A 17,163-nucleotide genomic window follows, 5' to 3' on the forward strand; every position below is an offset into this window, starting at 1 on the left:
CTACACATAAGGGGCATAACTGGCCGACCCCTCACAGTGTTCAAGAGAGAACTATCAACATCAGAGGCCCGAGACTGTTCAACACGCTTCCACTACACATAAGGGGCATAATTGGCCGACCCCTCACAGTGTTCAAGAGAGAACTGGATAAACACCTCCAAAGGATACCTGATCAACCAGGCTGTGAGCCATACGTCAGGCTGCGAGCAGCCTCGTCCAACAGCCTGGTTGATCAGTCCAGCAACCAGGAGGCCTGGTCGACGACCGGGCCGCGAGGACGCTAAGCCCCTAAATGACTGCAAGATAACCGCAAGGTTACCTTGCGCTGGGGTTTATTATGGTTACATATTTCTAATGTCTCTTACATGTCCACATACCCTCAGGAAGTGGTCAAGGCGGTGTCCGTCACTCTCACCACAGATTCTGCAACTCCGCTGCTCAACTGTTGTTTCCACCCCAGATCTCCATGTGTATATTTGTAATTGTTCTTAGTTGACGTATTAACTGTTTTGACTCATGTGCGCCACGATGTAATATTTTTAAATATGTGCGCAGCTCAGGGGCTATACAAGGCTCACTGAGAATATCAATCACGTATTTAGTCACCCAGATGACAGGTGCAAGAGCTCGGTGTATGTGTGTGTATATCTTGTATGCTTCTTAATGACGCCCATCTGGTTCATACACACTGTCCACGGATCTTCGCAACCTCATCGTCTGTAAACAACTTCACTCAGCTTGTTAACTCACACTTCTAGAGTCACCTCACTTCTCTAGAGTTACAGAAATGTTAATTACACACTTCTAGAGTAATTAGCGGACTTCTGTCCGCTAATTACTTACTTACCTACTGCTACATATGCAGGCGATGAGTCACAATAACGTGGCTGAGGTATGTTGACCAGACCACACACTAGAAAATGACGGGACGACGACGTTTCGGTCCGTCCTGGACCATTCGCAAGTCGATTGTGACATTCACAATCGACTTGAGAATGGTCCAGGACGGACCAAAACGTCGTCGTCCCTTCACTTTCTAGTATGTGGTCTGGTCAACCTACTGCTACATAGTCTCCCCTGATTGGTGCTTTTTCTGAGTAATTACTTACTCGCCTACCATAGTGCCGCTGGCGACTTCAGATGAGTGATCATGAGTTTGTGAAGCAAATTCTTAATTGCTCGTATATTTCGTGAAAGAAAACTAACTTCAGTTTGTCTAGCTTGATTAACGTTAAGAAAATAGGGAGGGTGGAATGCCCGGTGCCTCAGGTAACCAGGGAGATTAATAATTAACTTAAACATATAAACAAAGGCAGACGATAGAATAAATTTAATCAGAATGATAAAGGAAGATACTTTCAGGTAAAAAGTTACCATTTGTTTTTATCACAGCTAATTAAACTGTGATGCATTATAACTTACAAGCCAATTAACAGGAAACTAGACACAGACACTCAATGCAGTCTTTCAAGAGCTCAGGCACTCTTTATCAGTACAGAGAATTAAGAGATTGTTTTGAGTGTTAAGATTGAGCCAATACACAATGCTCCCTCTCCCTTTAGATAGAATATTGTCCTTCTGTCTACAAGCCAGCACCAACAGCGTAATTAATCCTTCAGCTCGACTAGAAAGTCAGAATTCCGGTGCTGAATTGCAATTACAAGGACTGCAACAATGACTCCTCCGTAGGCCAGGATCGGGGGTTTGTCCAGCTTCCCAAGCTTTGGCACAGTCCAAACCGCTTTCAATTTGACGTTCGTCGACCCCGGAGAAGCGGCCGAGGGGTCGAGGCAGAGGAGGAAAGGAAACTCACACATTTGGGTAGACATTTATTGAGAAATATGTCCCTTGTACAAACACTTTAATATTAGCCGACCATACAGCTAGCCGGAGGGAACTGGAGTCCCTCTCCTGTGAGTGAGAGCAGCAAGAGTCTCCCCTCCTGTGAGTAAGAGCAGCAAGAGTCTCCCCTCCTGTGAGTAAGAGCAGCAAGAGCCTCCCCTCCTGTGAGTAAGAGCAGCAAGAGTCTCCCCTCCTGTGAGTAAGAGCAGCAAGAGTCTCCCCTCCTGTGAGTAAGAGGAGCAAGTGGTAAAGGAATCTCAGCTTATATCAAAGTCTTCCAGTGGTGTGAGCCCAGTGTTGTGAGCCCAGTGTTGTGAGCCCAGTGTTGTGAGCCCAGTGTTGTGAGCCCAGTGGTGTGAGCCCAGTGTTGTGAGCCCAGTGTTGTGAGCCCAGTGTTGTGAGCCCAGTGGTGTGAGCCCTCCCCAGTAGTGTGATAATCCTATGTCAATATATCTCAAAGGCTATTTTTTCACATATATGAAGCATATTTCTATATACGTGTAATCTATTTTTGCAAAGCTATGTATTAACTTATGGATCTTTCTATAGTGCATATGTATTATATATATGTGGATCGTCTACCTTTCTCTTGTGCTGATGTAATTTCCACACAAAGAGAGTTCACAAGATGCTGGAATAAAGTGAATCTAATATATATTATTTTACTGTGAAAAATGTCTATATTCCTGATGTAAAGAATACAGTATCTATGTTTTTTGGACTGAAGAACATCTATATTCTTGTTATGAAGAAAGTCAATATATTTCTACTGTGAAGAACATTTATATTCCTGTTATGAAGCACATCAATAGCCCTGCTAAAAAGCTTATCTGTTGTCCTGTTGAAAAGAACACCAACGCTCCTGTTTGGAGAATTTGTTTATGTAATCTCATAACACTGGAAGACTCGGAATAGTATCTGTTTTCTAGAGGTCCTAGTACTTTCTAGAGGGTCTAGTACTCTTTTAAGAGGTCTTAGTACTCTCTAAGAGGTCTTAGCATTCTCTAAGAGGTCCTAGTAGTCTCTAGAGATGTTAGTACTCTCTATAGGTCCTAGTACTTTCTAGAGGTCCTAGTACTCTCTAAGAGGTCTTAGTACTTTCTAGAGGTCCTAGTACTCTCTAAGAGGTCTTAGTACTCTCTAAGAGGTCCTAATACTCTCTACAGGTCCTAGTACTCTCTAAGAGGTCCTAATACTCTCTACAGGTCCTAGTACTCTCTAAGAGGTCCTAGTACTCTCTACAGGTCCTAGTACTCTCTAAGAGGCCTTAGCACTCTCTAAGAGGTCCTAGTACTCTCTAAGAGGTCCTAGTACTCTCTAAGAGGTCCTAGTACTCTCTACAGGTCTTAGTACTTTCTAAGAGGTCCTACTACTCTCTAGAGGTCCTAGTACTCTCTAGAGGTCCTAGTACTCTCTAAGAAGTCTTAGTACTCTGTAAGAGGTCCTAGTACTCTGTAAGAGGTCCTAGTACTCTCTAGGGGTCCTAGTACTCTCTAAGAGGTCCTAGTACTCTTTAAAAGGTCCTAGTACTCTCTAAAGAGGTCCTAGTACTCTCTAAGAGGTCCTAGTATTCTCTAAGAGGTCCTAGTACTCTCTAAGAGGTCCTAGTACTCTCTAAGAGATCCTAGTACTCTCTAAGAGGTCCTAGTACTCTCTAAGAAGACCTAGTACTCTCTAAGAGGTCTTAGTACTCTCTAAGAGGTCTTAGTACTCTCTAAGAGGTCTTAGTACTCTCTACGGGGTCCTAGTACTCTCTAGAGGTCCTAGTACTCTCTAAGAGGTCCTAGTACTCTCTAGAGGTCCTAGTACTCTGTAGAAGTCCTAGTACTCTCTAAGAGGTCCTAGTACTCTGTAGAGGTCCTAATACTCTCTACAGGTCCTAGTACTCTCTAAGAGGTCCTAGTACTCTCTAAGAGGTCCTAGTACTCTCTAAGAGGTCCTAGTACTCTCTACAGGTCCTAGTACTCTCTAAGAGGCCTTAGCACTCTCTAAGAGGTCCTAGTACTCTCTAAGAGGTCCTAGTACTCTCTAAGAGGTCCTAGTACTCTCTACAGGTCTTAGTACTCTCTAAGAGGTCCTAGTACTCTCTACAGGTGTTAGTACTTTCTAAGAGGTCCTACTACTCTCTAGAGGTCCTAGTACTCTCTAGAGGTCCTAGTACTCTCTAAGAAGTCTTAGTACTCTGTAAGAGGTCCTAGTACTCTGTAAGAGGTCCTAGTACTCTCTAGAGGTCCTAGTACTCTCTAAGAGGTCCTAGTACTCTCTAAAAGGTCCTAGTACTCTCTAAAGAGGTCCTAGTACTCTCTAAGAGGTCCTAGTATTCTCTAAGAGGTCCTAGTACTCTCTAAGAGGTCCTAGTACTCTCTAAGAGGTCCTAGTACTCTCTAAGAAGTCCTAGTACTCTCTAAGAAGACCTAGTACTCTCTAAGAGGTCTTAGTACTCTCTAAGAGGTCTTAGTACTCTCTAAGAGGTCTTAGTACTCTCTACGAGGTCCTAGTACTCTCTAGAGGTCCTAGTACTCTCTAAGAGGTCCTAGTACTCTCTAGAGGTCCTAGTACTCTGTAGAAGTCCTAGTACTCTCTAAGAGGTCTTAGTACTCTGTAGAGGTCCTAGTACTCTCTAAGAGGTCCTAGTACTCTCTAAGAAGACCTAGTACTCTCTAAGAGGTCTTAGTACTCTCTAAGAGGTCTTAGTACTCTCTACGAGGTCCTAGTACTCTCTAGAGGTCCTAGTACTCTCTAAGAGGTCCTAGTACTCTCTAGAGGTCCTAGTACTCTGTAGAGGTCCTAGTACTCTCTAAGAGGTCCTAGTACTCTGTAGAGGTCCTAGTACTCTCTAAGAGGTCCTAGTACTCTCTAAGAAGACCTAGTACTCTCTAAGAGGTCTTAGTACTCTCTAACAGGTCTTAGTACTCACTACGAGGTCCTAGTACTCTCTAGAGGTCCTAGTACTCTCTAAGAGGTCCTTGTATTCTCTAGAGGTCCTAGTACTCTGTAGAGGTCCTAGTACTCTCTAGAGGTCCTAGTACTCTCTAAGAGGTCCTAGTACTTGCTAGAGGTCCTAGTACTCTCTAAGAGGTCTTAGTACTCTCTACGAGGTCTTAGTACTCTCTAGAGGTCCTAGTACTCTCTTAGAGGTCCTAGTACTTGCTAGAGGTCCTAGTACTCTCTAAGAGGTCCTAGTACTCTCTATAGGTCCTAGTACTCTCTAAAAGGTCTTAGTACTCTCTAGACGTCATAGTACTCTCTAAGAGGTCCTAGTACTCTCTAGAGGTCCTAGTATTCTCTTGAGGTCCTAGTACTCTCTAAGAGGTCTTAGTACTCTCTAGAGGTCCTAGTACTCTCTAAGAGGTCTTAGTACTTTCCAAGAGGTCCTAGTACTCTCTAAGAGGTCTTAGAGAGATCTCTAAGAGGTCCTAGACTCTCTAGAGGTCCTAGTACTCTCTAGAGGTCTTAGTACTTTCTAGATGTCTTAGTACTCTCTAAGAGGTCCTAGTACTCTCTAGAGGTCCTAGTACTCTCTAAGAGGTCTTAGTACTCTCTAAGAGGTCCTAGTACTCTCTAGAGGTCTTAGTACTCTCAAGAGGTCCTAGTACTCTCTAGAGGTCTTAGTACTCTCTAAGAGGTCCTAGTACTCTCTAGAGGTCCTAGTACTCTCTAAGAGGTCCTAGTACTCTCTTAGAGGTCCTAGTACTCTCTAAGAGGTCCTGGTACTCTCTAGACGTCATAGTACTCTCTAAGTGGTACTAGTACTCTATAGAGGTCCTAGTACTCTCTAAGAGGTCCTAGTACTCTCTAGAGGTCCTAGTACTCTCTAGAGGTCCTAGTACTCTCTAGAGATCCTAGTACTCTCTAAGAGCTCCTAGTACTCTCTAAGAGGTCCTAGTACTCTCTAAGAGGTCTTAATACTCTCTAAGAGATCCTAGTACTCTCTAAGAGGTCTTAGTACTAAGAGGTCCTAGTACTCTCTAAGAGGTCCTAGTACTCTCTAAGAGATCCTACTACTCTCTAGAGGTCTTAGTACTCTCTAGAGGTCCTAGCATAAAGTTGTGTTTCTAGAGAGGATATTTTAATACAGAGAATTATAATGTCACATTTCAAGGCACAATTTAATATGTACATAAATTTTTCATTTTTTTTTTTTACAGACATAGATAAAGATGAGCCTCTGTGCCACATGCAAGCTTCCCCTCCATTGTTCACCGTTCACATTTGTTCAACATTGTACAAAAATACTTGGTAAATTTAGATCACGGTCTTTTAGAGAAATGTTTGGGAGGTCAGTTCAATATTAAATCACAATATTTTTTAAGTTCATTTTGAACTGAAAATTACTCTCACCGTGGTAAGAAATTTTTCAAATTTCGTTGAAAGTTGCTACAATTTTTAAAAAAGCTACTCAAATTTCTTTGAAAACTACTCACATTTTTTAGAAAAACTACTCGATTTTTCTTCAAAACTACACAATTTTTTTTTTTTCAAAACCACAGAAATTTCCTTCAAAATTATGCACCTGTTATCCTGAGTCTCTGGAGTTACCTAAGGATAAAATAATAATAACAATAAAAATTAGTAATTACAAATTCTGAATCGACACGTTTCTATGAAATGCTTCAAAATATAAAAGCCTTTTGAAGATATGTTTTCGTTTTAATTAAATAAAACCCATCATAAAAGTTTAACGTTTAAATATCTTGAACTTGAAGCAAATTTTCCAAAATCCGACTACAATGAAAACATTTCCTGAACTTAAAAAAAATATATATTTTCTAGAGGATTTTTATTTCATTATTTACGTTGCAAAATAGTCATGAACATTATTTTTTTGTAATAAAACTACTTACAAAATATTCATTTAATTTTTACGCTTTGAAAATAAATGCACAAATTAAAAAAAATATTAAAATCTTGATTAATTAATGAGCCAAGTTTCTGAAGTAATGTATAACATTATGGAATTCAATTCTTCACTCGAGAGTTATATTATAATTCGTTCGGAGAGACTATAATAGTTTGACCATTAGTTGACTATTCTGTTGGCTCTTATATGTCTTCTGGGATATACCATTGAGTCATTAATATAAGGTGCTGGGAATAGTCGAATCTTGGACAACGAGGCGAACAGAAACTGTTTACTTGGCTAGTTAAGAGGCCAATCGTTAATTATCCCCCCCCCCCTTAGCTGACTGGGTAAGTCGACCATTTCCTCATCAACTGCCTGGGTAAGTCGACCACTTCCCCATCAACTACCTGGGTAAGTCGACCATTTCCCCGTCAACTAACTGGGTAAGTCGACCATTTCCCCGTCAACTGACTGGGTAAGTCGACCATTTCCCCGTCAACTGACTGGGTAAGTCGACCATTTCCCCGTCAACTGACTGGGTAAGTCGACCATTTCCCCGTCAACTAATTGGGTAAGTCGACCATTTCCCCGTCAACTGACTGGGTAAGTCGACCATTTCCCCGTCAACTGACTGGGTAAGTCGACCATTTCCCCGTCAACTGACTGGGTAAGTCGACCATTTCCCCGTCAACTGACTGGGTAAGTCGACCATTTCCCCGTCAACTAACTGGGTAAGTCGACCATTTCCCCGTCAACTGACTGGGTAAGTCGACCATTTCCCCATCAACTGACTGGGTAAGTCGACCATTTCCCCGTCAACTGACTGGGTAAGTCGACCATTTCCCCGTCAACTGACTGGGTAAGTCGACCATTTCCCCGTCAACTGACAGGGTAAGTCGACCATTTCCCCGTCAACTGACTGGGTAAGTCGACCATTTCCCCGTCAACTGACTGGGTAAGTCGACCATTTCCCCGTCAACTGACTGGGTAAGTCGACCATTTCCCCGTCAACTGACTGGGTAAGTCGACCATTTCCCCGTCAACTGACTGGGTAAGTCGACCATTTCCCCGTCAACTGACTGGGTAAGTCGACCATTTCCCCGTCAACTGACTGGGTAAGTCGACCATTTCCCCGTCAACTAACTGGGTAAGTCGACCATTTCCCCGTCAACTGACTGGGTAAGTCGACCATTTCCCCATCAACTAACTGGGTAAGTCGACCATTTCCCCGTCAACTAACTGGGTAAGTCGACCATTTCCCCGTCAACTGACTGGGTAAGTCGACCATTTCCCCGTCAACTGACTGGGTAAGTCGACCATTTCCTCCCTAGCTGGATAATAAACAAGACCACAATTACCCTTCTGTAGTCAGTTTCCCTAGAACTACCTACTTACCCATTATTTACCTCAGCACCAGCTGCGACAGTGGACTGCGTTACCAGCTCGTCCCTGTTCAGTACTGCAGCTTATAGCATCAACAGAGTACATAAATATACTACTGTCTGGGTATATCAAGTTATATAGGAAGCGTGGTACAATCTACGGTACAAAATATTGGGGCATTTTCTGATATGTTCAGTATTTTCAATCAGCATGAACGACACATTTTTTGTATTTTTTTGTGTACTTTTGAATTATATTTCAAACAATAAAGAGAAGGAATATTTTTCTAAGAGCACGCAAGAACAAGATTTATATATTGAATATAAAATACATGTAATTTTCATATTTTTTTAAATGTATAAATGGGGGTACAAGGGGATTTTAACACCATGAATAACCTGAATGACTTGATGAGTACGCGTGTTACACACACACACACACACACAAACACCGCAGCACATCGATGAGTCTGGCTCAACGGTGAGTCAGTGAGGCGCCTCATTCCTACCTCATTGCAAGATCGACGTTCGATCCCCCGATGATCTAAGTAGCCGCCGGGCACTGTTCCGCCACTATGTTATCATGTCCTGGCTCTTTATCAGTCTTTATATGCAAGCTCTTAGTCTGTCTCATATCCCAGCACTTAGTCTGTCTCATATCCCAGCACTTAGTCTGTCTCATATCCCAGCACTTAGTCTGTCTCATATCCTGGCTCCTTGTCCTGGTATACCTTCCTAGTGTCCTAGCGCCTTCTCTCATTACTGCGATATCTTCCATCATCAGAAGAGAACCATCACTCTACATGCCAACCAAAGAGTATACTATAAGTGCTGTAAAAGTATCCTATATATACTTCCTCTCCAACTGAAAGTCAGTTAAAGTGGTGCCGTTTATATGAACGTGTGACTACCATGGTCAACAGACCTCCTCGACCAAACATACAGTATACAGAAATAAACTGATACAGTCTTCACTGCAACAAAGGGGTCCCTCAAGACTCAGTCTTGCTGTTCAGTTCACGGTGATGTTCAGCACCCGAGTGCCTCTGGTGGCAAGGGTTGGAAACAGGCGCCTCACAGCCCACCGCTGACATCAACGCCATGTTATATACAGTAATATAACGGTACATCAACGTCAGATCAACAGGGCATCAGTGTTGACTCACTGCTACATCAACGTCAGATCAACAGAGGATCATCATTGACTGCGACATCAACGACTCGTGCCCAGGCTTGCCCCTGGGGGGTAGGGGTGAGAATATACAGTGTTCGAGGTTGCCAGCAGACGACTGTACGTACAGTACTCACCCTGATCCTCGTTACTTATGTACACTAAATGTCTTCCAGCGACACTTGTCAATTGAAATGTTATTTTAACACACATGCTCCAAAGAATTACCTTTACAAAAGCTTCATTCACCAAGAAAACAAATAATGAGAACTTGAAGGGTTATTTGTTTTCATTTACTTAAAATCTCACTATGGAATAAAATGACTTGTTGTGTATTTAGTTCTCATCTCCTATAGAAAATTATGTTTCTACATTATGGTCAAATGCACTCAAGATTTCTATGTGATAAAATATATAGAGAACCCTTCAAAAGTCGGTCAAACTGGCCCCTCAGGTGGGTTCCACTTCCAAAAATCCTCTCTAAAGATTTTTTTGTGTTTTTTTTTGGAAAAATAATAGCATTTGATAGGTACATAAATAGCTAGATTCAATAATTATCCCCCAAAAGGTAACTCTAAGATAACATTGATCGAGGCACCATTGAGAGTCCGTCAAGACAGTGGCGTCTCAAGCAGGAGTCGAATTGCTGTTTTGGTCAATACATATCAGCCACGTCGTTGCAAGTTTTTTGAGCAATACTGAAACAAAAGGAAACATTGAATTTGTGCGTCAAATCTTATACGAACGAGGCCCGAACGTTCTGGCCGAGAGGAACATTGTCCTTGGCCGAGTAGCACTTGTCGCCCTGCTTGGCCGAGTGATAGCAGCTTCTGTAGGCGGCCGTGTGATCGTCGCTACTCTCTTCTTGGTCGAGTGATATAGCTGCTACTTGGTTTGGTCGGGGGGCAGCACCTACACTACCTGCAGGAGTGATACCAGCGACTCTACTTGATGGATTGATAACAGCTTCGCCACTGGGTTGAACCGTAGTATCCGCTATATTAGGCCTGAGGCCAAGTGGCAGCAACTGTTGTGTTTAGTCGAGTGACAGCTGCTTCTCCACTTGATCGAGTGACAACAGCCACTCGATAGAGTGACAAATGCTAGTTTACTTGGTCGAGTGACAGCCAATCTACTTGGCTAAGTGACAACATGTAGCCTATTTGGTTGAGTGAGAGCAACCACTCTACTTGGCCCAGCAATAGTAGTCAGTAGACTTGGCCAGGTGGCAGTTGCCATTCTACTTGCTAGAATAGCAACCGGCACTTCGCACGACTGAAGGCTAAATGGCAACTAACCAAGCAAACAAGGAGACATTTACGAAGGCATTAGTCGTCTCGCTACAGCATAAATAAGCTTGAAATGCTTCATGCTGCGTATATACAAAGCAGAGGTGGTAATGCTTGTGCACGTGTTTTGATTACTGAAAGAGGATGGAATGGAGAGTTTGAAAAAGATGCTAGAATCCTGGGAGGATGCCCTACCAATGTGCCTAAACGCTTGTAGGAAGAAATCCTGTCCTACAAGGTAAGGGTATATTATTGAATAACATATTTTAAAGGATTTGACATATATCTCGAATATTAATTACATTGATGAATGGGCTCTGTCCTCTTAAGAATTTGAGCGGAAGAATGTGCTAGACTTGGCCTCGGGAAATCCAAGATTATTTCAGTATCCGTGTCCACAAGCTCTGAGGAACTGCGAACTCCGTTTCCACAAGCTCTGAGGAACTTCGAACTCCGTTTCCACAAGCTCTGAGGAACTGCGAACTCCGTTTCCACAAGCTCTGAGGAACTTCGAACTCCGTTTCCACAAGCTCTGAGGAACTTCGAACTCCGTTTCCACAACTGCTGAAGAGCGGCGAACTTCGTGTCGACGACCCATAGGACGCTGTGAATACACTTCTAGAGCTCTGGAGAGCTTTGAACGCTCTCCACGAGTTCCAGAGAGCTATGGACTGGGCATCCACGAGCCCAAGGAGAATAGAGCACCGTGGCAGGCCTGAGAGAGGTCGCCATGATGCCTCTTGAGTAGCCCAGTCAGCGGATAAACTCTACGATGGGGAGAAGCCGCCCCCAACCGAGCCTCCGTTGGCCTTTGTGCGTGTGAGGCTCCAGCAGGGGCGGCTCCACCTTCAGATATAAAAATGATCAGCCATCTCCACCCTTCAGGCTGCTACAGGCACGAAGAACCTCACCAACAGCTGCAAATACAAGAGACATTGTTGAGTGAATTGTCCATCACGTGATGAGGACGGCGTGTTGTCTCATCTGTCTTGGCTCATCACCTCAAGGTCACAGTTATATAGCACTCTGGGGAGTGACATGTAAGACACACTGGGGATCTTACATGTAAGACACTCTGGGGATCTTACATGTAAGACACTCTGGGGATCTTACATGTAAGACACTCTGGGGATCTTACATGTAAGACACTCTGGGGATCTCACATGCAAGACACTCTGGGGATCTTACATGTAAGACACTCTGGGGAGTGACATGTAAGACACACTGGGGATCTTACATGTAAGACACTCTGGGGATCTTACATGTAAGACACTCTGGGGATCTTACATGTAAGACACACTGGGATCTCACATGTAAGACACTCTGGGGATCTTACATGTAAGACACTCTGGGGATCTCACATGTAAGACTCTCTGGGGATCATACATGTAGGACACTCTACGGATCTTACATGTAAGACACACTGGGGATCTTACATGTAAGACACTCTGGGGATCTTACATGTAAGACACTCTGGGGATCTTACATGTAAGACACTCTGGGGATCTTACATGTAAGACTCTCTGGGGATCATACATGTAGGACACTCTACGGATCTTACATGTAAGACACTCTGGGGATCTTACATGTAAGACACTCTGGGGATCTTACATGTAAGACTCTCTGGGGATCATACATGTAGGACACTCTACGGATCTTACATGTAAGACACTCTGGGGATCTTACATGTAAGACACTCAGGGGGATTTTACATGTAAGACACTGCGGATCTCAAATGTAAGACACTCTGGGGATCTTACATGTAGGACACTCTGGAGATCTTACATGTAAGACACTCTGGGGATCTTACATGTAGGACTCTCTGGGAATCTTACATGTAAGACACTCTGGGGATCTTACATGTAAGACACACTAGGGGATCTTACATGTAAGACATTCTGGGGATCTTACATGTAAGACACTCTGGGGATCTTACATGTAGGACACTCTGGGATCTTACATGTAAGACACTCTGGGGATCTTACATGTAAGACACTCTGATGATCTCACGTATAAGACACTCTGCGGATCTCACGTGTAAGACACTCTGGGGATCTCACGTGTAAGACACTCTGGGGATCTTATATGTAAGACACTCTGGGGATCTTACGTGTAAGAAACTCTGGGGATCTCTAGTGTAAGGCACTCTGGGGATCTTACATGTAAGACACTCTGGGGATCATACATGTAAGACACTCTACGGATCTTACATGTAGGACACTCTGGGGATCTTACATGTAGGACACTCTGATGGGGATCTTACATGTAGGCACTCTGGGGATCTTACATGTAAGACACTCTGTGGATCTTACATGTAAGACACACTGGGGGATCTTACATGTAAGACACTCTGGAGATCTTACATGTAAGACACTCTGGGGATCTTACATGTAAGACACTCTGGGGATCTTACATGTAAGACACTCTGTGGATCTTACATGTAAGACACACTGGGGATCTTACATGTAAGACACTCTGGGGATCTTACATGTAAGACACTCTGGGGATTTTACATGCAAGACACACTGGGGGATCTTACATGTAAGACACTCTGGAGATCTTACATGTAAGACACACTGGGGGATCTTACATGTAAGACACTCTGAGGATCTTACATGTAAGACACTCTGGGGATCTTACATGTAAGACACTCTGGGGATCTTACATGTAAGACACTCTGTGGATCTTACATGTAAGACACACTGGGGATCTTACATGTAAGACACTCTGGGGATCTTACATGTAAGACACTCTGGGGATCTTACATGTAAGACACTCTGTGGATCTTACATGTAAGACACTCTGTGGATCTTACATGTAAGACACACTGGGGGATCTTACATGTAAGACACTCTGTGGATCTTACATGTAAGACACTCTGGGGATCTTACATGTAGGACACTCTGGGGATCTTACGTGTAAGACACTCTTGGGATTTTACATGTAGGACACTCTGGGGATCTTACATGTAAGACACTCTGGGGATTTTACATGTAGGACACTCAGGGGATCTTACATGTAAGACACAATAGGGATCTTACAAGTAAGACACTCTGGGGAACTCACATGTAGGACACTCTGGGGATCTCACATGTAGGACACTCTAGGGATCTTACATGTAAGACACTCAGGGGATCTTACATGTAAGACACTCTGGGGATCTTACATATAAGACACTCTGGGGATCTTACATGTAAGACACTCTGGGGATCTTACATGTAAGACACACTGGGGGATCTTACATGTAAGACACACTGGGGATCTTACATGTAAGACACTCTGGGGATCTTACATGTAAGACACTCTGGGGATCTTACATTTAAGACACACTGGGGATCTTACATGTAAGACACACTGGGGGATCTTACATGTAAGACACACTGGGGGATCTTACATGTAAGACATTCTGGGGATCTTACGTGTAAGACACACTGGGGGATCTTACATGTAAGACACACTGGGGGATCTTACATGTAAGACACTCTGGGGATCTTACATGTAAGACACAATAGGGATCTTACATGTAAGACACTCTGGGGATCTCACATGTAGGACACTCTTGGGATCTTACATGTAGGACACTCTGGGGATCTTACATGTAAGACACTCTTGGGATCTTACATGTAAGACACTCTTGGGATCTTACATGTAAGACACTCTTGGGATCTTACATGTAAGCCACTCTTGGGATCTTACATGTAAGGCACTCTGGGGATCTTACATGTAAGACACTCTGGGGATCTTACATGTAAGACACTCTGGGGATCTTACATGTAAAACACTCTGGGGATCTTACATGTAAGACACTCTGGGGATCTTACATGTAAGACACACTGGGGATCTTACATGTAAGACACTCTGGGGATCTTACATGTAAGACACTCTGGGGATCTTACATGTAAGACACACTGGGGATCTTACATGTAAGACACACTGGGGGATCTTACATGTAAGACACTCTGGGGATCTCACATGTAAGACACTCTGGGGATCTTACATGTAAGACACTCTGGGGATCTTACATGTAAGACACTCTGGGGATCTTACATGTAAGACACTCTGGGGATCTTACATGTAAGACACTCTGGGGATCTTACATGTAAGACACTCTGGGGATATCACGTGTAAGAACGCATTTCTTAAAACTATTTATAGTTGCTATACATGAGTTTAGATGACTTTACGTCATCAGATGCTCGTTCATCAAGCAAACTTTGTCTACTGTGGTGGTGTTGTCTACTGTAGTGGTGGTGTCTACTGTGGTGGTGGTGTCTACTGTAGTGGTGGTGTCTACTGTGGTGGTGGTGTCTACTGTGGTGGTGGTGGAGTCTACTGTGGTGGTGGTGTCTACTGTGGTGGAGGTGTCTACTGTGGTGGTGTTGTCTACTGTGGTGGTGGTGTCTACTGTGGTGGTGGTGTCTACTGTGGTGGTGTTGTCTACTGTGGTGGTGTTGTCTACTGTGGTGGTGTTGTCTACTGTGGTGGTGGTGTCTACTGTGGTGGTGGTGTCTACTGTGGTGGTGGTGTTGTCTACTGTGGTGGTGGTGTCTACTGTGGTGGTGGTGTCTACTGTGGTGGTGGTGTTGTCTACTGTGGTGGTGTTGTCTACTGTGGTGGTGGTGTCTACTGTGGTGGTGGTGTTGTCTACTGTGGTGGTGTTGTCTACTGTGGTGGTGTTGTCTACTGTGGTGGTGGTGTCTACTGTGGTGGTGGTGTCTACTGTGGTGGTGGTGTCTACTGTGGTGGTGTTGTCTACTGTGGTGGTGGTTGTCTACTGTGGTGGTGTGTGGTCTACTGTGGTGGTGTTGTCTACTGTGGTGGTGGTGTCTACTGTGGTGGTGTTGTCTACTGTGGTGGTGGTGTTGTCTACTGTGGTGGTGGTGTCTACTGTGGTGGTGGTGTCTACTGTGGGTGTTGTCTACTGTGGTGGTGTGTGTCTACTGTGGTGGTGGTGTCTACTGTGGTGGTGGTGTCTACTGTGGGTGGTGTTGTCTACTGTGGTGGTGGTGTCTACTGTGGTGGTGTTTGTCTACTGTGGTGGTGTTGTCTACTGTGGTGGTGGTGTCTACTGTGGTGGTGGTGTCTACTGTGGTGGTGGTGTTGTCTACTGTGGTGTTGTCTACTGTGGTGGTGGTGTCTACTGTGGTGGTGGTGTCTACTGTGGTGGTGGTGGTGTCTACTGTGGTGGTGGTGTCTACTGTGGTGGTGGTGTCTACTGTGGTGGTGTTGTCTACTGTGGGTGGTGTGGTGTGCTACTGTTGTGGTGGGTCTACTGTGGTGGTGGGGTCTACTGTGGTGGTGGTGTCTACTGTGGTAGGTGGTGTCTACTGTGGTGGTGTTGTCTACTGTGGTGGTGGTGTCTACTGTGGTGGTGGTGTCTACTGTGGTGGTGGTTGTCTACTGTGGTGTTGTCTACTGTGGTGGTGGTGTCTACTGTGGTGGTGGTGTCTACTGTGGTGGTGGTGGTGTCTACTGTGGTGGTGTTGTCTACTGTGGTGGTGGTGTCTACTGTGGTGGTGTTGTCTACTGTGGTGGTGGTGGTGGTGTGTACTGTTGTGGTGGTGTCTACTGTGGTGGTGGTGTCTACTGTGGTGGTGGTGTCTACTGTGGTGGTGGTGGTGTCTACTGTGGTGGTGGTGGTGTGTACTGTTGTGGTTGTGTCTACTGTGGTAGGTGGTGTCTACTGTGGTGGTGGTGTCTACTGTGGTGGTGGTGGTGTCTACTGTGGTGGTGGTGTCTACTGTGGTGGTGGTGGTGTCTACTGTGGTGGTGGTGGTGTCTACTGTGGTGGTGGTGTCTACTGTGTTGGTGGTGGTGGTGTCTACTGTGGTGGTGTTGTCGTACTGTGGTGGTGTGGTGGTGTCTACTGTGGTGGTGTGTGTCTACTGTGGTGGGTGGTGTCTACTGTGGGGGGGGTGGTGTGTACTGTGGTGGTGGTGGTGGTCTACATGTGGTGGTGGTGGTGTCTACTGTGGTGGTGGTGTCTACTGTGGTGGTGGGGTGTCTACTGTGGTGGTGGTGGTGTTACTGTGGTGGTGGTGGTGGTGTCTACTGTGGTGGTGGTGTCTACTGTGGTGGTGGTGTCTACTGTGGTGGTGGTGGTGTCTACTGTGGTGGTGGTGTCTACTGTGGTGGTGGTGTCTACTGTGGTGGTGGTGGTGTCGTACTGTGGTGGTGTGGTGTCTACTGTGGTGGTGGTGTCTAACTGTGTGGTGGTGGTGTCTACTGTGGTGGTGGTGGTGTCTACTGTGGTGGTGGTGGTGTCTACTGTGGTGGTGGTGTCTACTGTGGTGGTGGTGGTGTCTACTGTGGTGGTGGTGGTGTGTACTGTGGTGGTGGTGGTGGTGTCTACTGTGGTGGTGGTGTCTACTGTGGTGGTGGTGTCTACTGTGGTGGTGGTGGTGTGTACTGTGGTGGTGGTGGTGGTGTCTACTGTGGTGGTGGTGTCTACTGTGGTGGTGGTGGTGTCTACTGTGGTGGTGGTGGTGTCTACTGTGGTGGTGGTGTCTACTGTGGTGGTGGTGTCTACTGTGGTGGTGGTGGTGGTGTCTACTGTGGTGGTGGTGTCTACTGTGGTGGTGGTGGTGTCTACTGTGGTGGTGGTGGTGTCTACTGTGGTGGTGGTGGTGTGTACTG

At 45.0% G+C, this 17,163-nt stretch overlaps 1 protein-coding gene across 2 annotated transcripts in view; it reads right to left on the reverse strand.

The window, feature by feature from the left end:
• Positions 1–1,816: 1,816 nt before the first annotated feature.
• The window catches only part of LOC123763692 (ell-associated factor Eaf-like), a 57,044-nt gene continuing 41,697 nt past the window's right edge, over positions 1,817–17,163 (reverse strand). The window contains exons 5-6 of one of the 2 annotated variants that reach the window (XR_011222697.1): positions 11,090–11,444; positions 1,817–10,993 (exon numbers count right to left, since the gene is read on the reverse strand). The gene's annotated coding sequence lies outside the window, so the exon portion shown is untranslated. Of the gene's footprint in view, positions 11,445–17,163 lie in introns of both variants that reach the window. The other variant, XM_069304288.1, reaches the window with a different exon arrangement.

The sequence above is a fragment of the Procambarus clarkii genome, chromosome 52, assembly GCF_040958095.1.
Source record: "Procambarus clarkii isolate CNS0578487 chromosome 52, FALCON_Pclarkii_2.0, whole genome shotgun sequence".
Lineage (NCBI taxonomy): Eukaryota > Metazoa > Arthropoda > Malacostraca > Decapoda > Cambaridae > Procambarus > Procambarus clarkii.